Source organism: Columba livia, chromosome 5 (assembly GCF_036013475.1).
Source record: "Columba livia isolate bColLiv1 breed racing homer chromosome 5, bColLiv1.pat.W.v2, whole genome shotgun sequence".
In the NCBI taxonomy this organism is placed as follows: domain Eukaryota; kingdom Metazoa; phylum Chordata; class Aves; order Columbiformes; family Columbidae; genus Columba; species Columba livia.
In genome coordinates, this window is record NC_088606.1 from 39,105,190 (window position 1) to 39,131,424 (window position 26,235).

Here is a 26,235-nt window from a genome sequence, read left to right on the forward strand (position 1 = left end):
CCTCCAGTCAGCATAATTCTCTTTTCACGCAGTGCTCTGGCCATGCTCATGTGTGTTTTTAACATCTGGGCTGGCCTACTGTGACTCTCTACCTTAGACTAGATAAGCAACCAAGACAGAGACAGTTGCAAAGTGTGGTACCTACCCTATCACAAAGCAAGACAAAGGGATCAGTGGTCCCCAGCCTGTCCTCATCTCTTTTCTTCATGTACTCTGAAGCACCACTGGTTTTCAAAAAGGGCACAGTGGGCTAAGTTCAAGCTGCTTGAACAGCTGCTTCTCCTTTCTAGACTCAGAACAGCAGATGCAACTGGAAGCCTGTGCTTAACAGAACCCAGCATCACCAGACTCCTGCAGCCCCTTCAGACAGCAGACCCCCAGCCACAGAGCATCTTCCCAGAAGGGATAAAATATTCTGCTCTGCTCCTCTTCAGGCTACATTGCAGGATGCTAACACAACATCCATCAAAAGACTGAAGCAAAAGGAAATATGACATATTCAAGAGTATCAGACCACTATTAAGCCCTAAGCAACGAAGGACTGGCTGGGCCCCTCCTTTGGCTGTACTCTCTGGAACTTCCAGTCTATAGGCAGCTCCTAAATGCTAAATCATGCACCTTTTGCTACTGCAGAGAAGTAGGATACTGAGACTCAACAGAAATACAGAACGGTTTTCCTGACATTAGGTGAAGCTTAACGGATTGCTCAAAATCCCGCCACAAACTCCAAGGGCAAGCCAGAAAGTGCAGGAATGTGCAGAATCAGTTTTCTTATAAGGGTCAGTTGTGTCTGTCCCTGCCCAACATCTTCCAGTGATGTAAAGGGTGTGAACGTGAGCAAAACAGGATTTCCAGATGGGCTACAGAATGACTCAAACTTTCTGGGCTTTCAGTTTTTTAACATAAACTTGGCAGCTGTGTAAAGAACTACAAACACATGTCTGTCCTAGACTCTCCAAGAGCCAGTCCTTGAGACATCTATTTCATTTCCACACACGTTGCATAATTTCACCTGATGGACAAAAAGAGGCCTGGATAACTTTCCCCAGCATGGGAACCAGAGAAAAAAAATGGCCAGCAGAACTGTTTCAGTATTAGCCAGAGCACACAAATCAGACCACAAAGCAGTATACAGCTGCAAGCAGAGACAGTGTTGCTGGAACAGCAATGATTGAAGGGTAATTGAAAGGAAAGGCTTGCAAAGTGAGTTAAAGCCTTTCATTGGAAGAACCCATACAGCCAGGTCAAAACAGACAAGATTTCAAGCACTTGCTCAGAAGCACTGTGCCAGGTGCATAGACTGTATGTGGTGTGAGAGATTAGGAACCATGAGAGAGCTGATGACAAGTTCCTGAGTCAGCACTGGCACAGTCCAGACATTAACAGCAGTCAAGGAGATGTCCTGAGCTACGAGTCCAGGCTGAATCCTAGATCAGTGAAAAAGCAATGTGAGATTTTCCAGCTTCCTTCTATGAGCACCTAGCACAAGCACATCCCCTGTGTGCAGAAGGGCAAAGGAATCCCCTTTTGCCAGGTATTTATCAGCAAGAATTCCCCTGGTGGGTTGGAAATCCCTACTGGCTATTTGTGGCCAGAATCGACAGGCTTCTCACTGCTTGAATCACGGTATGGTGCTGAATCATAACAGAGCACCCAGCCTCATAGAGTGAGCTAAATTCATTACTCTGGAAACAGTCTTAAACTGTAACTTAATCCAATGCGAAACTACAGGTATCATCTCATGCAAAAAATCTGCCTCTGAAGAAAAATGACAAAAGGTAGGCATAGCTTACAATTTTGGGAAAACTGATCTGATTAGCCCCATCCTCACAAGTCTTGTGGAAGTATGAGAGCTCTGCCAACATCTCCATTTAAAGAAAAGAAACAGCAGCACAAGTTAATACTGCCAAGAAGAGAGTGGTACACCAGGGTGTTCTGCTGACAGGCCAGATCTGGCTTTCAGGGTCAAGAGCTGCTGCCATCTTTGCGCAGGAAGGACCAGAGCTGGATAAGTTCCTCCTCCTGCAGCTGTGCATGGCCCCGCAGAAGGCCGGCAGCAACATTCCCAGCTCTCGAAGCCAAAAAGCTGGGATCACAATGTCCATCTTACTCAGCAGTTAACATGCACAGTTGTTGGTTAGATACAACAGGTATTTGTGTATGGTAGAAGGTGATGTTTGCTTAGATGAGGTATTTCAGAAGATTAATTTCTCAGCCCCATTCAAGTATCCTGGACTGTTAACAACCATGGTGATTGTGGTAACTTGTCCACTACTCTTTTTCTCCATATCCATGAAAAGATAACAGTAGCAGTTTCCATGCCACACACCAGGCTGCCTAAGGTGTTTCCATAGACAGACATTGCATACAATCTCTATTAGACTCAGCACAGTGACCAATTAGGTTAATCTCAGAGGCAGACTCCTTGGAGATATCTCAGAGCATCTATTCTTTCTCAGGCCAGGGTTTCTGTTTTAAAGAGATGCAGCATCAGCCAATTAAATGAACAACAGGTACAAAAGGTAATAACCTAGACCTCTTTTGTATCTGAAGACAGCTGCCAGAATTCAGCTTGGTCCTAACCTCCCCCAAAAGGTCAAAAATTCTCTCCAATTACTAAAGAAATGAACTAATGAAAACTTCAGCAACAATATTAGATTGGACATGACAACATCCAATCTATTTTTTAATATATATTTTTTTAAAAGCATCTGAAGCTGCTGGGGCTTGGGGTCACCAGAAGTCTGTTCAGCTTAGTGCAGTCATAGTCTTAGGGGTCAGACGTATTCAAAAACAAAATCTGCACATTCAACTCCCTCAGTCTTGATTTCCCACAGTGGACTCATCTTTTGCATTCCTACAACCAGGAGAAAGGTAGATTAGTAAAAAAATATACTCTGCCGCCTGAGCTGGCACTGGGAAGCCAGCAAATCAGGGTTCTACAAATGACTGTCCCATGACTTCCTTTGTAGTTTTCACAGTTCCTCTGCAGGACATGAGTAACACCGCACACCTCACTAATGAATTGTGTGCGCTACTTTAGGCACTGTCTATACTAAGAGATGCTCAGATCATAACCGGACATTGTCTCCCAGCTCTAGCTGTGCTGGCTAAAAGTTTCACCCGTCCCTTTCTACTCTCCTGCTCTTTGCTGTTTGTCTCCCTGAGCACTCCCTGAGCCACCTCAGCCGAGGCCACTTGGTCTGTCATTACCTGGAGGAGCTGAGGTGCAGATCACACACCCCTTTTACCTCCAGAGGTAGTCTCCAGCACTACAGCCAGCCTGCATCAGTAAAGCAGCACACTTGTTTGGTTGTTTGCCTGTCCACACCATCAGTGGTGACATCTCTGTCACTCAGCACAGCCCACCTGGCAGACACAGCAAATACAAATGGGAGGAGTTTTTCCCTACCACCACAGTTACATTGTTGGCTCAAATGACATCAGCTAAGCTGACAAGAGCATTCCTTTTGGTGTGTCTCTATGTATGTCATCTTTCATGAAGCCATGTATCTGCATCAGATCTCAACAGGCAGGGAGATGCCAGGAAAGAGCATGTGGGTTTTGCAGAGTCCAAACCATCCAAGCCCTACAGCACCGTCCTGCTCTGAATGACCTCTCTTAACCCTCCTGGAAGTTCCCAGGCTGGGATTTCCCCTGTACCTGGTGCAGTTATTTAGTAGACAAATGGACAGTTCCATTCAATCCAAACGGCAGAATTTAGAAGAGATTGAAATAAAAATGCAAATAGAAGAGTAGTAGAAATGTGCCTAAATGGCAGGCAAGCTTCCCCATCACATTGTAATTACATTAATATTTTAGGTACTTCCTTTTACTAGGAAGAGTTAGTGAGCCCACATTTTTCTGCTGACTTTCCTCTTTTGTAGGAACCATGTATCTCCTGCTGCAAAGGAAATCCCACTACAGGAAACAATCCATTTTGCTCAGATGAAATAATCACACAAGTAGCAAAGCAGAGATTTATATAGATCTAGAATAAAACCACATAATTATTAGAGTTCACTTTGCCTCCAAGGTCAGCCTTGGAAAAAAAAATATCAGCTATAACCAATACTTTAAAGATAAAGTTACTAATCTTGAATGGGTAGCCCTTTCAGTTCCCCAGTCACGATATGTATGACAAATAGAATACACATGTAAGAAAACACAAAAATCTACTCTACCTAGTCAATAATTATTAACCACACAAAACACTTACAATGGGAAATCATATTTTCTGTTCTCTGCAAAAGCATCTTAAACCTGGATAATCAAGGTTATGTTTCTTTGACTTATTATTTCTCTTCAACACACAGGAACAATCATTCTGATACTTGTATAAATCTACAGACCTCAGCAGGCATACAGCAGGGATACACTTGACTCATGCTACATAGGGGAATTCCCAAGAGGACTGTGAATTAGATTTCCTTTCTTCACCTCCTTCCCCCAGTTCTACCCACAAATGGAAGTAGGGCAGATTACGGGCATTCCTCTGCTGAAGTATCGCTATTACGCCTCAAAAAGGAACAGTAGAAGTTAGAAGTAAGAGGTGAAACAGGTTCACTGTGTCTTCCAATACATCATCTCACAGTTCCCTCAGCATAAAGAGTGCCCTGTATTGAGAGCACACTTGAACTATCTCAAAGGTCTACACACAGGAGCACATCTCATGGGAGCAGAGAAAAACATCATTGCAAATACACACATTTCTTTAACTCTGAGGAGTGATGTTTCAAACACCTGTGCTGTTGTTTCTATAGATACTTATGCAGCATATAAGAGGAATTGTTTGAAAAAGTCAAGAAAAAGCACTTGCCACAACTAGCTTTCAGAAACTCGTATGGCTGATGGTGGTTCCACTATACACCAACTTTTCCTGCATGTGTTTTTCTTCTGGCTTGCCTCCTGTTCTCAGCACCACCTTAACTCAAGTATCAGATTGAGGTGGTTATTACTGTAGAACAGCAAAAGCAAATAGAAAAGCCTTGCAATTCACTTACCAATTAGCAAAGCTTGCAGAAGTGTGTGGCTGCAATTATCACCGCACAATAAAGATCCTCACTTCTGCTCAAGTAACCTATTCTTTTGGCAAGTTTCACCATTCTTAAAGACTCCAGTTGTTTAACGCATATCCAAATTATGCTAGGGCAGACCTCAGATCCTTCTTGGTCCTGTGTGTTCACTGAGGTCTTCAAAGGCTCATGATGAAACCCTGCCTGTGACCAAGCATCAGTTCCCAGTTCAGCAAAGCACCTCATTGAGTGTGCAGGTCCTCTTCAGTTCAAAGTTAGGCAGACACTTGAATGTTTTGCTGGACAGAAATGGCAGCTAAACAGACAGCACGTGCTTCTGTGCACTTTTAGAATGAGGTCTTAGAAGCAGGTACACATAGGCAAGCCTGCTCAGGTCAGTTTATCATGTTTTTCTAGCTGGAACTAGCCAGAGCTAACACATTACTTCCATTTTCTTTCTGGGATGTAACACACTGCAGTAGTTAAAGAAGTAGGTCCCAAAAGTGTAATCTAGGGATCATGAAAGAGTCATTAATCAATCAACCAGTGGAAATAGGAGCTGGGTAGATATCATTATCTCTACATTACAGATGAGACACAGAGTTTGCATAACAAAGCCACAGAGAAAGAGAAGGCACTTTTCTTATTTCCCAGTTTTACTCCATCTTTTCTTCTGAAATGTTTCCCAGTCTTTGAGACATTCTTCCCAAACTGCAATCCCACAATTCTCTTCATTTAGAAGCAAATCTGACTCAGTGCCATCCCTGAAAGCTAGCTGAAGCTCTTCTATAAAAAAAACAGTTAAAGAAATACAAGAGCAACCTTTCTATGCTGTAAAAGCTACCTGAACACTGCAGTGACAATGACAAGCAAAGACAAGGACTAAACAAGAATTTGGACACGGAATTAAACTGCATGCTGAGTTTCCACTTGTCTGGACCTCAATTAGTACAGAATGGACATGAGTATCTCAGTGGTCTATAAAGAGGACCAGAAAAAATTGACAGGTAACTGAAGGAAAAGAACTGAGGGAGTAAGCTGTCAGAGCAAGGAGAGGTTACAGAAAAAAACAGAGAAAGAGGTTAGCCCATCGCCCCGGAGTAATGGCTAGCCTTTAACACATGGCCTCTGCTCCTGTCAGTATTTCTTCTCGGACAGGTTATCTCAGGAATTTATGCTTTCCAATAATTACCTTTCAGAGGGCTCTCACTTATCTTGCAAGAGGAATCCACCAGTAACCTGACCTGCATTGCTCATGCGATCGCCATCCACCCCCTCTAACCTTTCATCCCATCTCTCACAGCAAAAGCAAGCGGTTCTTCCCAGACTTCCAGTGCTGCATCAGTAAGGGCTGGTGAAGTTGATAAAAATAAGAGTTTTAATGCTACACAAACATTGATGAGCTTGCAGGCAAAAGCACTAAAATATTATCAGCAGGTTAACATACCTCCGGTAGTAATGTTATATTGTCTAGAACTGAAGGACGAATGCAGGTCTTGCACCACCGTGAGAAGAATTTTTATCTGAGAGTAAGTTTTATTATTTTATTGCAGCAGACTTCAGAGCCAGTCAGTATTGGTTTTAATAAATTTTGGGACTAAGCAGGGCCCTCTATTTAAGCTCTCTTCTTGTTACCCTCCCAATATACCTTTCTTCCACTGTGTGAATTGCTTTTCTTCTTGAAATACCAGTGCCAAAGAGAAGCTTTTGCTTTTGGCATTCACTCCAGAGCCATTTCAGATGAACTCATCCATCTCTGCTAAAGTTTACGTTATCGCACTCAGTGGATTATTATACTCCCATTCATGCTCCGATCAAGGCCCTCCTAGGTTGGCTTTCTGTGTAAGGTACTCCATTATCTCCTGTAAAACTGACAGGCACCGATTTATTCCCAGTTCCATGGCTGGGACAGGGAGAAGGACTCTAATTTTCAGTTCTGGATGTAATAAGACATCTCTTCAGCCAGTCAGTAATCATAAGGAAACACTTCATCCTGAAGTTCTGAGAAAGTACCAGGCCTGATGCAAGGAGTAAGAAGTCATATAACATGCTGCATTGGACCCTGACATCAGTCCAGACATGCGTGGCCAGGGCACAGGGACCATCAAATCTCTATTGCAGAGTGGATTTGCCTCAAAAGGGCTTGCAGCCACTTCTGACAGGTACCCAGAGGAATCTGTCTCTCTTTCTCCTGCACCGGCAACACAACTAATTTTGGCCTGGGAGGCTGCCTCATTCTGGCTGAATTATTGTAAAGGAGTCACATATTGCTTTCAGACCTGTAAGAACTTTGGAGCAACGCACACTCTCTCCTGGCATTTCCACACTCCCATCTGAACAGGACTGTACCACAAGAAAGAGTTTGATGTGGGGAGACCATAAGGGAGGAAGGCAAGAGAAAGCTGCTCTTGCCTCATTCCGCTTCAATAGGAGCCCAGGCCCAGCAATGCTGCAATACAGCTTGGATTTATGTTCTCCGTTTAACACAATTCATGGTGTAAACTTTTCTCTTTCTGTTTTGAAGGGGGAGGAAGAGGAGAAAAACCACATTCCAGGCATTTGGCACAACAAACTTCCCCAGCAGGGAGGGAAAAAAAGGCTCGTCACCACACAATTTAAAACAACCCATCCTTTCTGGCTCCAGTCTGTCTCAGGGGTAGATCCAAGTCTTAGCCCCCACCCATTAGGCCTGAAGGCCCAAAGCACTTGACATTCATCAGGAGAAGCCAAACAGCTCCAAGACAATGAAAGGGACAGGAGTTGATGAGGAAAGAAAATGGAAGGATCTGCAAAATGGTCACAGCATAAGGAGGGTATGGAAGTCTTCTGCTCCTGAGGACCATCACATACAGATGAATCATCTTGGTGTAGTTGCTACTGAGCACAAAGCAAGCAAGTAAAATGTCTCCTCTGCCCTCAACTGGGGGTTCTCCATTGTGTTTAGCTTAGGAACTGCTGCTATTTGACAGCAACCTTGTTTGCTCTGTCACATGCACAACAGAATGATTAGCCCCTTTCCAAACATACACTCCCCCTCTTTCCCCAAAGAGAACTGCAAACGATATGCACTGAATACTAAAAAAATCCCATCATCTTTGTTGAGACTTAGGAGAGAAAAACCCTTCAGAGATTCTTTCTTAGGTGTTTTTGCATAACATGCACTAAACAGTTACACACTGAATCCTTCTCAGCATAAAAAGAAAGACTAGGAGATAGCACCATGTCACTCAGTGCAGCACAGGACATTTTCGCAGAGTCAGAAAATAATCTTATGTATTATGTAGCTCAACGATGCTCAACCTGAGTTCCTTAAAACATCACATGTGGGTTCTGGAGAAATCTGTAGGCTTAATCAGAGCTTCTCTTTGCTCAACAAACAGGAAGGCTTAGCCAATATTTCAAAGCACTTGAGTTTGTTCTTCACTCTTTGATGTAGTCAAAGAGAGAGGCAGAAAGATGGAGAGATGGGAAGCAACTCTTCACCAGCACTCAGGAAGAAAACACAATTGCAGAGTTCTACAAGCTAATTGTGGTGTGAGGATCTGACACTGCGCTAAGGCATCTGCTCACAGCTTACCACCAGTGCACAACAATGATGACAAAGCATCAAAGACAGCACAGCACAGCCGTCAGGTTACCGCACCCTGGTGATTATGTCACTCCCTCTCAGTCCATTCAAGAATCAAACTTCTCAGGTTTGGCCATCACTGATCTATAGTCATGTCTATACATAGACAAATTGCATATACTTACAAATTAATCACTGCCACATGGAGATTGTTTATAAGGCTGCCCTGAATGACTTGGGAGGAGCTATAGGAACTCACATTTAGTTTTTGAATGCAGAGAATGCCTGGTGTCTATCTGGCATTTTATGCATTTATATACAATCCCTTGGGGATTGTGGAGGCAATTAAGAGCTGGGGGAGATCTCTTCTCTTGCTTTCCCTGTGGCTTCTTGCCAGAAAGAAGTTCAATTATAAGAAAATTATACACTTATATGAATTATAAGTTCATGGTTATCTTTCTTACTCTTTTTTTTTTGGTCGAGCAAGCCAAAAGACTGAAGGAAGCCTGAAGGAGAGGGAGTACAAGTAGAGAACATGCCAAAGGAAAATGAGCCTTCAGTATGAAGCCAGCTGATAAACAGCTCACATTTGCATCTTCAGTCAGCATCATCTTAGACTAAATTCCCTCTGTTCCCACTTAGCAGTTCCTACTCCTTTTTACCCTTCACAAGTTTGTCCATCAGCTGATGAGGTTTCTCAGTTTTGCCTGGTGCATCCAAGAGTAGAGAAACAGCTGGAAACTGCTGCAGCATCTGGCAAGCATCTGTGGCAAAAATTCCAAGAGGATTTGAGGTGATAGCAAGTATGGTTATAATTTACTATAGGCAGACCTGGTTTTGAGATAGTTTTTAATATCTAAAACCTGAGACTTTTCAGAATCTTTATGTTACATGCTTTTGCTTAGGTTGGTTTGTTTGTCTGTTTTCTGTTAATTCTACCTACATAAAAGACAAAATCTTGATAAAATATTGGATAAGAATCCCAGAACATGTGGTTCTGTAGAAAGAAAAACAAGTTCTAGCAACATCTACTTTTTAGAGAGTTGTTAGTGTTCCAAAAATCACAGTGAAAATATAGTACTTGGTTTCCACAATTAGCTGCTTCATTCAGTATTCTACATTGTATAGTCACTTAAGGAACATGTTTATGTTATGTCCTGAAGGATCAAACTGGCTGCTGTAGTAGTATCTTTCCATGTGATTGCAACTGTCAATGTATTTGAGTAGAGCAACAGCAGAGAAAAAAAGGTGGAACCAGAAAATTACAATTTATTTTCTAAAATATTGAATATTACAGTGGCAGCTAAATTATGACAAATGTCATTTTAACTTCAGCCTGGATTTAGGGCCTGAATCTGAACTTCAAAAACATCATTTCCCCATGCGATTGTACACTTGGTTGCCATTAAAGCTTGCATAGACTGAGCACTCCATTCTGATTTTACACCCCCTTTGCTAAAGTAAAAAGACTGCACAAGGCAGAAGAAGAATGAGAGAATGAGGCCACACCTTCAGTGTTGCTATTTGCATGTGTATTGAGGGGTTTGTTCAAAGACCACTGGGTTGAAAAGACAGGTGTCAAGCCAAATCAGTCCAATGGCGAAACTTAATCATGGGTCCCACTGAACAAAACAGCAATACCACTGGGAATGACAAATTTAAATAAGGAAGGAAAGATGGCAAGGAAAGAGTGAAAAGGGAGCGGTAAATGGAGCAGCACACAGCAGAGACTGTGTGTCTTTGAACAAAGGACTGGAAATTACAAACTGAAAGATGGAGTATTTAGCACATAGACGTCCACACAAAACTGGGTACAAATTTCCAGTATTCTAAAAAAATCTTAAGTTATATAGTAAAAAAGACCAGGCCTCTCAAGTACTAATCTGCCTCAGAAAAAGGGCATCACCAGTGTTCTAGGGCATGCACAATTCCAAGGGATTAGTGGGATGAATATGCTCAGATGGTCCCAGGAGGTGACCCGTATCCCGTGCTACAGAGAAAGGCAAAGTAGGAGACCAAGAAGACAGTTGACAAGCATCTCTAGGACTGTGGACTCCTCCTATCCATCCTTATTTTCATATAACAATGCATAGAAGGGATGATAGACCTGAAAACTGTATCTAAAGGCTCCATGCTAGAGGTGAAACATCATGGCAGAGGGAAGCAGGAAAAGTTAGGTCAGGCACAACTCCACATGTCCCCACATTCAGGGGCTTCACAAGGTAATATTTGGATGAAACTTTCCCAGTAGGTTCCAATTTAAACTTGAGATTCAGGCACTTCTCCTATTTTAAATGGAAAAATAGGCAGAAAGAGGATGAAGCACAAGTTCAAGAAGCTTAACCCCAGACATATGGTACAAAAGTCTTTTTTTATCCTGATATTCCCATCTTTCTTCCTGTATTCCAGATGCCACATGCATCTGGTACTTACAGTATTTCCAAATCAAACCACTCAAAAAATCATGAGTTGGGTCCTGTTTTTGAACTGGTAGATTATTTCAGAACTAGATATTCCTATTGCAAACAGACACAGAAATTTCTGCTATAAAGCTGAAATTTTCATGCAGTCCCTGGCTTCTAGAACCTGGAGCTGCTAAGAAAGTAACAAAAGCATTACCAAAACACTGTCAAATGCCTAGAGAATAGACACAGAATGATACTAGCGTGTTATTCTCTAACACATATCTTAGCAAAAGTTGGCAATTTGAGTTCATTGAAGACTCTCTCTCCACCAGCCAGGTCTCCCTTAATTAAACAAACTCTAAATACAGCCTGGTTTTCTCTTGTGAAGCAAATGCTTTTCTGGAAGAGGGCTGACTCAGTTCCTAGATACTTCAGAGTACTCTGACTTCCATCAGTGCAAAAGGAGAATCAGGACACTTTGTACTGTTCTCCCTATAGCTCTGTAACAACAGAAGATGCTTTAAAGGGACTGACAAGTCTTTAAAAAGAGTGTATTGAAGGAGACAGTTTAGGCTATTAAAATTAAAGTAATTAATCAATCCAAAGGTAATTCTCATCACCTAGCCTGTTTGTTAATTCTTTTGCCTTCCTAGGCAAAATTTGTGAAATTTAACATTTGTTAAACATCTGTGAAATTTAACAGTTTGCAATCTGCTGCAGTCTCTGGAGCTTGTTTCTGTCTTGAATAAACCAGAAAAATAAATCATGGGCAGAGACTGAAGTAGCACTAGGTACCCTGCCTTTCTCCCCTTTTACTCAGCCATCATGTCCCAAAACTGGCTGATGAAGTGGAAGTGGCAAGCCACAGCAGAAGTCACATGTCACTGCACCCTCCAATGACTTCCCCATAGCTATAGAGTCAAGATTGGAAATAAAAATTATCCTCAATTTAGAACACAAACATATGTTTGATTTGCCTTCTCCCTTTCTTGAAATCTCCAAGGGAGGGGGTCTGAAAATATGAGTCACTCCTCACTGTAAATCTAAATTTTCCCAATTCTACCACACTGAAAATCCATTGAATACCACAGGGCTAGACAAGGATGGACTTTGTTCTACCTTTCTGGTACAGATAGCATTTTACTGTCACTAAGGGAATAAAATAATCATGAGAGCATAATGATAGCATGTGTTTTGCTAGCTGCTGTTCTTCACGTGGGGCAATCACTGGCAATTCTTGGATTTAATCTCTTCCCTTCCGTGACCATGCAGTTGATTACCACTCTCATTCCCAGTTAAAAATCCTTGATCAGTGCAAGGCACATAAAGGAGTCTTTGACCCCAGCTAAGGGAACAACAAGAGATGACATTTGGTGCTTTGAGAGAGGAGTAGTTAAAAAGGAAAAATGACAGCTGGAGTCAGGAGGAGCTAGTTAGTGGATTGCAGACCCAGGAGGGTGCAGAGTGGGAGCCCACGAAAGAGAAAAAACAAGAGACTGCAGCCAGACTGTTCCCTCTCCTTCCCTAGGTCTCCTTTGAGTCAGTAAGAATGACTGCAGCAGATGTCAGGACCCATGGGGATCACTCCTTTGGCTTTCTTGTTTCTTCAAAAAAAAGGTAACCTGGAAAATAGAAAAAATATTGGAGAGAGAAAAAAAAAATGAACCAATATCTCTGCTTTGACACGTGGGAATGAATACAAAGGTGAGTGCCAACTTGTAATGACCTGTGGTATGTAAATATGCTTAAGCCAGCGGGAGGAATTTTTCTGGGTCTGGTCCAACAGGGGCAATCGTTTACAGGCTTTGATGGGGATTAACCTGTGGTTTCTACTTCAGGATACAAAGGAGAAATACAAAAAGCAAGCACAAGGCAAGCAGCGGTTGTGAGAAGCATCCTTGTGCTTCTCCAAGACACACAATGCAGCCAGAGCTGGCTTGCGCACACACCTCGCAGGCGCATCTCGGTGCTGGGAATGTCCCCAGAGAGCAATCGGGGCACGTGCACACACGCGGGGATGCGGGTGTGCTCACATGTGGGTGTGTTGCTCGGCGTGCTGCACTGAACACACAAGATTTCTTCTATTTCTGAAACATTAAATCTCATTCAGCATTATTCAGGACACCAGATATAAAACAACAGATTATAGTCAAAGGCATTTTAGGCCAGATTCACTGCCACTGGTGTAACTCCCTTGAAGTCCACGGAATTACACCAGGGACAAAGAGGTTGGCTGTTTAATGTTTGCATCTTGCCAAATCATGCATCTGTGTTGGTTATTTTGTCTTGGAGACACAGTTCTACACATTATCATTATGAAAGAGATTACTTTTTGTTTTAATAAGATTGCGTTCTCAGGGCACAGTAAGAAGTCCATCTACTAAGTCCCTTTTCCTCCACTCCACACACCCACGGGTGGACATTACATTTCTTCCCATTTGCAAATCTGCGAAGTTGTACAGAGACACTGACAATTTTAAAGGCTTCACACTAGGAGTCACTTCCTGTGGTGGAATGACATAGCAATGGATGGTTGCTATGCCTGGATGAACCTTCCTATCTTTCCAAGATTCATGTAAGGTATCTTAAATGACACATTCAAGTGAAAACTGTGTGGTTTAGCTCTGTGCAACAGGAGCAAGAGGAAGCCCAGGGAATTCAGAAGAAGAGACAGAGTTCTGACCTCTGAGCAAGCTTTTGTCCACTTTCATAGCAGGGAGGGTAAATGCATTTGAGGCACACTCACTGCTAGCAGAGAGGTTTTAATCCAGATTCTTCTAAAATCTGTAATTGCCTCCTTGCAGCAACAGGGTTTAAAAATGCAATAGTGTGGAGGTTCTCACTTCATCATTCTGGTAAACCCACATTCAAAGAGGAGGAAGTTGTGTGAAGTCCTGAAAAGTAAAAAAACACCGCACTACTGTTTTCCTTTGATGGTCTAGTCAGGAACCATCTCTCCAGACCACTCGTTTGACTCAAAGGCAGAAAGTAGTTTACAGCAAAATAAACAGCAGCTAATCAAGATGAACCTATTTGCTTATACAGCCTTACTGGCTAAAATATAGCACCAACCCTGAATACTATTTATCTTGGAGGTGGCAACAATACAAAGCGAGCAACTGATTACACAGTTTCTCCACCAGTTACGAACCAACATTTATCTCCTGTGTAGAACAACAGAGATTTAACTGGGCTCTTCAGCCTCTCCATAATGTTTCTCTAGCACCCAAAATACACACAGCACCTTGTCTAGCAAACGTGACTGAAGCCCCAGCACCAAAAACACTTTACAACTCTAAAGAGCAGTCTCCCACACCTGCACCTGGAGGGCAAAGACAAATGCTGTTACAGAAAAACGTGTGAGTACGCAGAGTCAGGGACTGTGTCAGTACATGTCTGTGCGGTGCCTCGTGCAGCAGGGCCCAAATGCAGAGTGGAGCCCGTGGGCACAGGGCAGGGTTTTTTCTTCTTTCTGGATTCAGGAAAAAACAATGCAAGACAACATAAGGGACTCAACTGATAAGGTTTGGGATAAGGTATCTGCTTTCTCTGTAGATACCAATAGCTCACTACCTTGGTTGCATGTTATTTTCACCTAAAAGGCAAAGCTGCCTTAATGGGAATGAACTCAGCCAAAACTGAAGAACAGGGCACAAGTGTAACTGGAAAAAGAGACCAACAGTCTAAGAAAGGGAAGTGCTCGACATTCACTATGGGAAGGAAAATAAATTTAATAAAAAAAAAAAAAAAAAAAAAAAGAATGACAAGGAAGAACACTAATTGAAGGCACAGTGTGGATGCAGGAGAACACACAGAGAACCCCTCACCCTGCCCCTGCCATCCGTATGACAGTGCTGCTTTGTGGAACAGAACAATAGATACATTATACTAACCCATAATTATCCCAAGAAGAATGATAGCAAAGTCAAGGCATTACATGAACATTGGAATATTGGATACAATCCCATAAGAAGCAAGGGGGTGGAGGAGGAGCTTTAAAAAGAGATTGAAACCTTCCCAGCACAGAACATCAAAGAGGAGATTTCATGTTGTCTCTGCATTTATTTGGGTTTTTCTTTTATTTGGTGTGATGGTTTAAACACAATTCCTTTTTTCACGCATTTCTTGGCTTCTTTATGCTGCAATTTGTTCCAGCACCATAACATCCTCCTTCAACAGCACGGTGGATTTGGTGCAAGAGGAGCTCAGCCCAGTGTGTGACTGCACAACGTGTATACGCAGTGGGAGACGAGAAAGGTGGAAGGAGAAGCGCTTCAGCTCCGGACAAAGAATAGCGAAGGGCTGGTGATTCGGTGCATGCATAATCAAGTGTTACCAGGACACAGGGCACACAGGCACTCAATACCTGCACTCCGGTTCCAATCAGATAGCAGGTACTGAAATACAGGAAGCAGTGAGGCACAACTCGACACCTGTTCAAAACACGCCGCTTGCATTCGTAGTGTTATGCAATGTTGGGGAAATACTGGAAGAAAGACTTGGAGTTGCGTTTTTTTTGCTGCTTCTGTTTTTTTCTAAAAGACGTTATGTTGCATTAGACACTTCAGTCTTGTCCCAAAGTAATAAAAAAGAGTGGAGCACCCTATCAATTCTGCAAAATCTGAATGTCCATCCTTGATTTTTTTTTTCACACAGAGTAAGTAACTATGACAACGTAGTATAAGCAACTATATCACTTCATCCACAGAGTGGACCGTGTAGGAGCATGAAAAAAGCAGGCTAACATCAGCACCTCTTCCTTTTCTCATTCTAGGTGGACCTTGCTCCTCCCTGTAGACAGGACTGATTGAGCTTTTCCCTCCAGAGAGAATGTCCAACCACTCCAACACATTGCATCTCCAATGGTAAACTAAACCAAAACTCCTAACAAAACACAGATCAGGCCTTGCAGGATCTTGCCACATCACTAGCATACAGTTGTGTTCAAGCTCGAGTGTTCCTAGTGAAGCTTCCCTGCTGGCAGCATGGTCAGATGTGCATCCTCTGAGCTGCAAGCTGGTTGTGCTCTGTAGCTAGGAAATGCCAGTGTGAAGTGTCATTAAAGGTATTTACAGTCCAGTAGTGACAGGCTATGTTGGAGACCAGCACTTGGAGCGCTGTTCCCTGACGGGATTCAGACCACTTCTAGTGTTCAAAGTTGGAAAGGGAATACAGGAGCCCCTGCTTTACACAAAACAGGATAGCTCTCATCACTCAGCCTGTAGCACTAGACCTCTGTGGGAGAGCTCAGAGCTGTTGCAAAGTTCATGTAGACCCAGAAACGGTTGGTACAGGCTGTGGCAAGCACTGAACTTATCAGGAAACATGTGGCACTACTGAGTGCTGGAAATTATGGGCACCACCTCACCTTTGAGAGAGAAGGAATTCACATTCCTGTGGAGCTCAAAAGGCAAAAGGAACTGGAAGGGACTGTTTCGCATGGAGGCAAAAGTTCAACTGGCCCTGTTGGAAGGAGGAGCTCCCAGGCTGGAAGCAACTTGGGACAGGGCCACCGGCTCTGAAGCAGAGAGGTGCTGCCCATCAGCTGTGTGACCATCAACATTCAGCCTCCGCAATCACAGAGCAGCTGTGTCCTGCGAGGGGAAGGTGACAGCGAGGCTCTGCCTAAAACAGGCAGGCAGTCTGAAAGCAGCTTTTGCACACCAAAAGCCTGCAGGATGGTAATTTTGGGAAAAGAAAGTGGAGCTATGCATTCTCTCTGCCTCTATGCCCATTCGCAGCCCTGCCAGCAGCCACAGCCAAAAGGTCAGATTCCACGATCAAGAATATAGGAGGTTACTAAGCATTCCCCCACTCACTTCGCTAATGGGTCCTTAGTCTCCTCTCGTTCTGAGCTGCCCCAAACCAGCAGGGAGGGGAATGCAAAGGCTATGACACATTCCTGTGCTCCATCATGCCTCCTCGCACTGAGCAGACAAAAAGACAGGAACATCTACAAGAGAGATAAGCAGCTTCAGCAGCACAGGGACCTCTCTGTTCTTGCTAACAGGTGTTAATCCAGACAGTGACCAAGAAGTGCTCTCAGTTGCACCAGGTTAAAAAGAAAAAAATCAGCACAATTCCATTAACTCAGGAAGAACGGTTTCTGATGTCATGCTCCTGAAGCTGTGTGTAGAATCTGTCACTCAGCAATTACAGAAGTAAGTTAGAGGAGACAGGAATTATCCAAGACAGCCAAAACAGCAGGGCATAAATACAGCTAATTTACAGAGAATGCTGGATAGGGCAGTGCTGACCTTTTTTCTTTTTTTTTTTTTTCTTTTTTTCCCTCATTCTAGAACAGATAACCTCAATAATAACAAACATTTTTATTTGGACACTATGTAACGGAAAACTTACCCTTACCATTTCATACCTCTCTCCCTACAGACACGCAGCTGATCTCATAACCCTCCTCTCTCTGCCACATCCACACATATATGACCAGCCCCTCTGTGCAGTACAGCAGCGTGTATTTCATCTGTACCACGGGCTTCATGAGTTTGTAACTCTGCCCACTGAGGGCTGTCAAAAAGCCACCAGCTGGAAAGGATACTGGAATGAAATCTATGCAGCTCTGCAGCCTTCTGAGGGTTTACAACTATGACACTTAAGCCCGCTAATGTGCTAAGCATTTTCTGGCAAAGTTGGTGGGTTACTATGGTATTTTGGGAGGCGGCAGGATCTTTAAAAGATGTCTTCCTTGGGGAAGAGCAGAAGGAAGGAGAGAAGAATGTAACAAAGCAAATTCCTCAGCAGTCTGATACTCAGCAAACTCCTCAAACTTGCCATAACAAGGCTTGCATTTCAAAGATCCAAAAACAGTTTCCCAGGACAAAAATAAACTTGTGTGTTCTTGCCAGGTGGATGCGCAGGACTGCCTTTTGGTGAACGTCTTTTGAGAAGAAGTAATAGTTTCCCTTCCTCTTGCTCCTATTCTGGCTTGGGTTGAAGCAGTGCCTGGTAGGTTTACTCTCATTCTTTCCATTTTTTTTTTAATCAGAAATCACTCTGTCCATATATCCTTTTTTTGATTTAAATCAGATGAAAACCACAAAGGAATCTGACCCAGAAGCACCACAGGCTTTGAAACTGAAAGTGTTGACCAACTTCTCATAATTCTTACTGACCCAGGGCCTGGCCAGGTTTGGATGAGCAGAACAGTGTGGCCCAGAGAGCCCAGCAGAGCCCCAGGCATGTGCAGTGTGCTCCACGCTGCCCATCCCATCTCCTCTTGCAAGAACTTCTGTACACTTGCTTCTCACCCACTGTTCCTGCATACATTCAAAATTTGCTCAAATAATTCCATTAGAGTAAATGCTGTCATGTGCTGCTGTGTTAACAACCTGTGGGGTTGTGTTTGGGGGAAATACTAAAATACTTGAGGTAAGGCCATCTTGGGAACCATTTTAAAATAGTGGTAACAAGCTGTTCTGCAACAGAACTATGACTTGAGTTAATGTTCTTATAAGAAGCACAACATTAAAGAAAAAGTACCAGGATGTAGAGTCAAGGAACAGCTAGAAATAAAAGTACATCAAATACTATGGTATCTGGCATCCCCTCTACTCACATATCTGTAGTGCTGGAAGACAGAAACATCTCCAGAACAAAAGAGATACAGACACAAAGCCAGATCTCTCTCAAGTTACACTACTGAGCAGGACATTTCTGCAAAGTAACACGATTTCATGCTTACGATATTGGTAAGGCCTGTCTACTTGACCGAAGGAAGGTAAAAGTGCATTTGTTATATGACTGGTAGATAAAAGGAGACAAAAGGAATCTTCCATGAGGAAGCTAGTTTATGGTGTCAGTCTCTTTTCCCAAGTAAAAAGTGATAGAACAAGAGAAAATGGACTCAAGTTGTGTTAGGGGGGGGTTTAGATTGGATATTAGGAAAAGTTTCCTCACTAAAAGGGTTGCCAAGCACTGGAACAGGCTGCTCAGGGAAGTGGTGAAGTCACCATCCCTGAAGATGTTTAAAAGACATGTAGATGTGGTGCTTAAGGACATGGTTTAGTGTGGGGGACTTAGCAGTCTTAGGTTTACAGTTGATTTTGAGGGTCTTTTCCAAACTAAATGATTATATGAACCTATGGCAGTCAACATTATGTTCAAGAGCAGTTTTTGACCTGAGAATATGTAAAAATAGTAAAATGACACATGACTTAAGACACATAACTGATCAGTAGCATTGGAAGTACACAGAAGCAAACTGAAGAATCAATGTTATTGTAAAACCAAGAGCTCAGCTTTTGCTCTAAACCTAGCACATTCTAGGGGACCTAATGATCTCTCTTTCTTTACCCTCTTTAGCAGAAACAGATTTAAACAAAATTATTGCATGTGTGAACTTTTGTGGGAAAAGTCAAGAGTAATCAGAAAGGTGTGCTTAGCAGAGCTACAAGGAAGCAAGTGAGAAGCAGGTAGGTTCCTTCTCCAGACTTCAGTGCATTTTCATTAATGTTACAGTTGTCCCCATTCAAAATAAAATTAAACACCACCCTCATACCCCTCTTCATACCCCTCAGCATCGACAAATATCCATTGCTGTCACTGTGGCTTATTCTTCCCCTTCTGGAGGGCAGGGAGACTAGACATGGCCTATGGGTATACACCAAAAGGATGCAACCAGTAGAAAATGTCACTGCTAAAAACCTTTCAAACAACATCCTGCTCTTGTTCTCTCAGCTGAGAGGCTGCTCGATCAGTTGCTCTGTACCATCTCCCCTACCACTCAGGTGCATCTTCTACCTGATATAATCTACTTAAGGGTAGGTTCTCACCGCTTACACAGGGACAACTTTGCAAACAGCAAATACCATTGGTGTTATTGACACTTGGCTGGGAGTGTGCAAATTTCTCTGGCCTGATACAGGCCTTCCTTCAGCAGTGGCTGAAGGAAGGTGGCACTTCTGCAAGCATTGTCCCTCTAAATAGATATTGCCTTAGCCCTGTTTTTCATCACTGAAGGCTGCAGGCCAGACTGTGCAGCACAAACCCAGCGTTACAAAGCCAGGACCCCACTGCTGAAGGAAGGCCTGTATCAGGCCAGAGAAATTTGCACACTCCCAGCCAAGTGTCAATAACACAAACTTTCTTGGTCAGCACAGGCACCTGGTCACAATCTACAAATACTGTCTGCCTCTATAAACCTCCCCTCCTGAGGGCTCCCACAGGAGCCCCTTGAGGAAGTTATCAGCACTCTTGCTGATAGAGGAGCTAAAGGCACAGGGAAGACATGAACTGTCTCCAAGCCCAGGACCTGCTACATTGGCTTCAACACCTGAACTATTTTAATCAACCAGACATGCTTTATCTCCTTCCTGCCTACTACACAGCCACTCTGTGCCACAGCCCCACAATCAATTTAAGCCAGCAATATCTACCACTGACCTTAAAATAAATGTCCTCTACGCTTCTCTTGCTACAGTTCCCACCCTTATACTGCTTTTCCCTCACATAATCACTAGATGTAAAACAATGATGTAAAAAAACCCAAAATGGTTTAAGTGCAGTTGGTTCTCTGGCCTGAACTACTCCATGGCTCATACAAGAAAGGGTAATGTTGGGTTTGGGACATATAGTCAGGGACAACAGGAGGACAAGAGTATAGCACTGGCTTAAACCAATTATGGACCTGCACCATCAGTCAGCAAGCCCTACACTTCCCTCACTGATCCAGTAATTTTTTTCATATGTTGAAAGAAATGGAAGCAAGGAGGTTGTAGGAGTTGTCTCTGTTGTTTCAACATCTCTGAAAGATGTTCACCCTCACCCTTAGAAGTCATGAACTTGTTTCAGTCTCATTTTAGAAGTCATGAACTTGTTTCAGTCTCATTTTACTCTGTTGGCACCTTCAAAGTTTCTGCCATCCATGCTGCAATGAAACAGTTTTGCCAACTCAGGCTTTCTACAAGACCACAAAGTCCAGCTTTCCTGCTATTTCGTCTTGCAGCACTATTACTCTACCAATTTCTTCTCTCATCTTGTGCTACCAACCATACATCTTTCTATCCACTCTGTCTAGTTTCTCTGCTTGGTATGCAAGCAAGTCAGTAACATACTTTCAAACTCAAAGATAATTAAAAATATGACTAGATCTCTCATAAACAGATTACCCTTGACACAAGTTCCAATATGGCTCCCTGTTCACCTAGATGACATTGCGAAGGCACACCAATAGAAAAGCCTCCAAAGAAGAAAGAGGATGTGTTTAGTGAGACAGCACTGCCTGAGAGACAGCAGAGAAATTCTTTCCAAATGGATAGTCTGCATGCTACTCATAAGCCACCCTGTCAACAGGGAGCAGTTACTCTTGTGCATTTGTCAACATAACATATCAGCAAAAAAGTGACTCCTTCAAAAAGAACTGTTCATAAGCAGCAGGCATAACCCTTGCAATATTATTCACACTGGATGCACTATGGCAGAATATGATGGAGCTTAACTCTGCTTAGAAGCAGAAATGCATCTGCTTTGACTTTTTACCCCCTCTCTCCTCCTTCACATACTACAGAAACCCATTACACTAAATCACAATGGTGATTCAGAAAGAAACCTTTATGAACAGTGTATTCCATTTCAATTAATGTTGCTGCCAGTGGAGACTACTTAGGCGAAACATGACTTAAATAAATAACTATAAAGGGAAATGCCTTTGTCACATGATCTCTGAGTGCCACCATGGTACACAGAGAGTCTGCTACTTCCCACTTAATCCTCAAGACCTCAGCCAGAAGTTACCACCCTTGCCGTTAGCCAGGGGGTTGTACAAGCATTCCCTAACCTTCGCCAGCTGAGGTAAACTCAACTAAAGGGACCTAGTGCTACAACTATTTGTATATGCTAATCTAAATTATTTGTTTATGCTGATCTAAATTATTTTTTAAAGAGATATCTAAAAGGAGGAGCTTAGCTGGCACACCAAGGGGACATTAAGTTTCAGCAGAGAGGTAAAGACAAGCTGAAAGACAACAACCGCTTTAGCTGCACAACAGTAGCTCAGAGTATGTATGGATATTGCCCTGGCCTACAGCCATCCAGCGTGATGCAGATAACTACACAGTCACATGTTCGGTTTTAGTGTAATGAGTTCAGCCTTTCATCAAGCTATGATATGTAAACAGCGTGTCTATAAATAAATAAATATTCCTCTCCAGTGCTCTTGGTAGCCTCAACAATCTTCTGTGATACATTAAAACAAACAAACAGACAGAACCTTAGCTTCTACTGGATCAGCCTACACTGCCTCCCACACAACCACCCAGTCCTGTTGGTGATGTCAGGTATGTCACTGGTAGGAAGGGGATTTCAGAACAAGCCCCTGACTGCCAAAGCCCTGTTGGCTCCAGAAATAAATCAGATTCTCCTGGGATCCTCTGCAATTACAAAAGATTTGTCACCAGTGTAGTTACTGGTCCCCAGTATTTGCCCTCCTCACACTGCTGCATTATGAGCTACTTGGGAACATATTTTGAAGGGGGGGCTGTGTTTCTGTGAGTTAGTTTGAAACCCCAGGCAGTACGGAGTGCACAGCTGGTACTTCATGAAGCAACGCGCTGCCCTCAGTGAGTCACTGTTGAATCAAAGCCCAAACTTGATGTTAATGGAACATTCTGCAGATGCCCAAATCAGCTCTGAGATGGAGGTCCCGACACACCATAATTTCTGGCAATCCTATGTAACTTATCACATGAGTACAATGCATCCTGCGGGCAGACCACAATCCACTAAAACTCAGCAGTGAATTTGACCTCATGAAAACAAAAGAGAAACTTACTCCTAGGGGGAGAAGGAAGAGGAGTTCTGGGGCAGTTTTGTAATGCTGATGTTAGGTTGTAACTCTCCTGCGAAAAACACTCACCTTCTGTTCCATCCACAAGAAAAACCTCACAGCAGTGCCAGGCTTCTCTGCAGTGGGATGGGAAGGCCATGGGTCTCTTGCAACAAAGCTTTCGGTAAAAGGAACAAGACCAACTTCAAAGTCACATTCCTATCAGAAGGTTTTTAATCTCCTGTTAACATAAGTCATACTGAAGGTCATTTTAAGGAAGACACTATGGAAAAAAAGGAAAATCCGGTGCTCCTCTTTGCCTGCACTGCAGTTTTGACTATTCCTTCCTTATATTTGGATCTTGCTGTTTTTCACGCCTTTCACACAGAATAAATGAGAAAATAGTACATGAAAAATACAAAAATAATTAAAAATTAGTATAAGGCAAAGCTAACATCTGAGTCTTCTACTGAATTTGAGTTTCATGCTGGTAGTCCCTCTAATTCCTCCAATTTAGAGTACTTTTCCATCTTCTTCCTCCAACTTGTACAGCCAGAAACAGACAATGTTTCCATGTTGTAATCATCCTTACAAAGATTTCATAATGTACATATCCTCATGCTTAAATAAGCCGTATAGAGGAAATCCATAATTAAATTTTAGTCTATAGACATCCCCGTGAACTGAAATAAACAGCCTCCTTTCAAACACCTGCATGTGGGGCAGGCCCACAAAGCTGGCTAATTGTTTCAGGACTAGTTCCCTGTTTTGGGAAGTTTCATCGCATCTCTCTCACCAGCCGCTTTGGAACCTCACTAGCAAATTGGCTCATACGTGATTTGGACACAAACTGCCTGGTCTGGCACAACGGAGCTAAGATTCCATTTGAGCACAGCCCTCCTCCAGGAGAGCAGAAACGTCTGCCTCCCCGGCAGGCTCACCATCCGGCAAGAGCACTTTCACTCTGTTTTGGCTTTTCTACTCCTTTTTGTAAGCTGGAATGTGAAAGTGATAGAGGAGGAAATCTTTACTTTTCAGAAATTTGCCATCCAAGATAGTTAAATTCTAGTAAAGGCTCAAGTTGCTTCTTATTAAATCTGGGCTGGTTTGTATCGTTCTTACTAAGGGTTCTCCGGATGTAGAATAATGATAATTTGTACAACTGCCTCTGGATGTAATTTTTGTTCTGTATACTGATGCAACAAGTGAGGAGTGAATGTGGAGTTATACTTCATCTGTTAGATTCTGGAGTACCATCAAACGGTGCAGGTCAATCTGTACCTTGACCATCATATTTTCTCTACGAGGTTCGTAAATAACTATGAAGATCCATCAATAAAATCAGTTGCTGGCAAGGAACACCATCTTTGTGAAGTACAAACAGCCCCAGGTCTGAGGCATTTAGACCTGCAGTGAAGACCAACAAAATTTGTAGTTTTCAGCTGCACTTTGAAATAAAGGGGACTGAGGGAAAAACTTTGACAAAATTGAAACTTGCATCCTCACATAGTGTCTTGGAAGACAAAATCCAGTCAATAGTGGACAGATGATGATAACATGAGCACCTGTACCACAGTGAGCCTGTTTCTTTAGAACCACGTGTGCCCATAACTTTCCTGAAGACCAAGTTACCTAAGGAAATTGTACCAATTTCTGCTGTGCACAGACATCCTCATCTGGCTTCAGCTGGAATGGTTACAGCACCACTATATCAGAGGTTACTGCCCCAGTATCATTGAAGAAGATTCCTAATTTGCAGCAAGCAAAACAAACTGGGCTAGCTTAAATAGTTTAAATTGGTGATCAGAACTAAGCCAACTGATTTCACCTGAAATGAAAGCAGTTGCAGACAAACTGCTCTGCTAGGAGACTGGGGCAACAGTAATTTCTGGAAGCAAGGAAGTCACAAGCAGCTTATAATTGCAACATCGTTCATCAAAAGATGTCTATTTCTGGACCAACTGCATTGGTTAAAACATGTATATGTTTAACTCAGTGTCTTTATTTTGCTTTAGATAAGTAATATATTGATTTACCTTAAATTAACTGCTTACCAATTTCTTTTCTAGATGAAAGAATAAGAAAGATCCAGTTATCTCACATAGTCAAGGCCTAGTATTGGTGTAGATGGGCAGTACAGTTTCCATTCTTGCTGACAATATTGGACAGGCTCATCAGGAAGGTGATTTAAAGTCAACAGATCTGGAAATCCAGCAATAAGAACTAACTTCAGCTAAATCTGTTTAAAAGGGGAGAGAAAAAAAGCCTACACGGCTACTACAAGCCTGAAGTGAAGTGTGTTATCTCATTTATCCTAATGAAAACCTTGCCTCTGATGTGGAAAATGTTTACAGGACCACAGGGTACAAGAGATTCTAGTTATAAATCTTTGATCCATTACTTAGTTTCTAGAGACAAAGATTTTTTTCTGCTGTAACTCCAGTGAAGCTGGAGTTATACCAGAGATTAACTCTTTAATTAAAAATTGTTTGGAGAAAATACCATGTTATAGGAACAAAACAAAGAGATTTCACAGTGCAACTGTTGGGTATCTTTTCTAGCAGGAAAAACAAGGTTGTAGAGAAATTAAAGTGGCAAGTGAGTTTAGGAATAAAACCAAGGTACATGCTAAGACTTCAGCAATTGTTTTGCAGAGTATCAGTCGTATCAGCTAAAAATACTAGGTGAAAGCACTGTTACAGACCTATGTACTTGAGAATGTGAATTCTGGTCTCTTGCGAAAAAAGAGACACCTGTTCATAAGAGTTAAATGAATGGACTACTGACTGCTCAGAAGTGAGTGAGACAATAACCAAACCTGTGTTTTACATTTGCTGTAATTCCCACAATGGCCATTCTTATCCCTGGCTTAAACGTGTTCTGGTGCGTGTGAGTGGTTCCTGCTAAAACCCTTGTCTCTCACACAGCAGGACATTCCAGCCTGGTTCAATATTTTTGCTTACTCCTGTGATACCTTTTGTTCCAATGGAGATCCTAAGGACAGCAAGTGAAGCTGCTTCCCAGGTACACGTGAGCCCATCATGTGGGGAGGCACAAATTCCCCATCAGCCCCGCAATGCTTTCACTGGTATCCCCAGAGGACAGCATGTGGCAGAGGGTTTTCCTGCTGCAGATCCCCGACCGCTGTCTCCCTTTCCACTATTCTCATGAGCATCTTTACGCCTACGAGGGTTGTTTGGAGATTCCTGCCTGAAACCACTTCCCACCATCATCATTTCTTGGAGTACGGGACACTAAGAATGGTCTAAGAATTGATTAAGAGAAGGTTTCTACTCTGAGAGACTTGTCTGGGAGTGGGATAGAGGAGGATTTTCTAGCATCAGAAAGACAGGATAAGAGGAATAGTTGTAGAAACAGATGATTGATTGGACTCTCCCTGATATGCTCCTTCATTGGTCTTAGCAAAAGATGGGAAATTAGTCAATTACAAAGCACATTATTTAAGGA

At 42.7% G+C, this 26,235-nt stretch overlaps 1 protein-coding gene across 15 annotated transcripts in view; it reads right to left on the reverse strand.

Annotated features, from left to right (window-relative positions):
* DPF3 (double PHD fingers 3) overlaps positions 1-26,235 on the reverse strand; it is a 188,861-nt gene that overhangs the window by 115,559 nt on the left and 47,067 nt on the right. The window contains exon 2 of one of the 15 annotated variants that reach the window (XM_065064501.1): positions 9,246-12,610. The exons of 13 other annotated variants lie outside the window; for them this stretch is intronic. The gene's annotated coding sequence lies outside the window, so the exon portion shown is untranslated. One more of the 15 variants, XM_065064502.1, reaches the window with a different exon arrangement.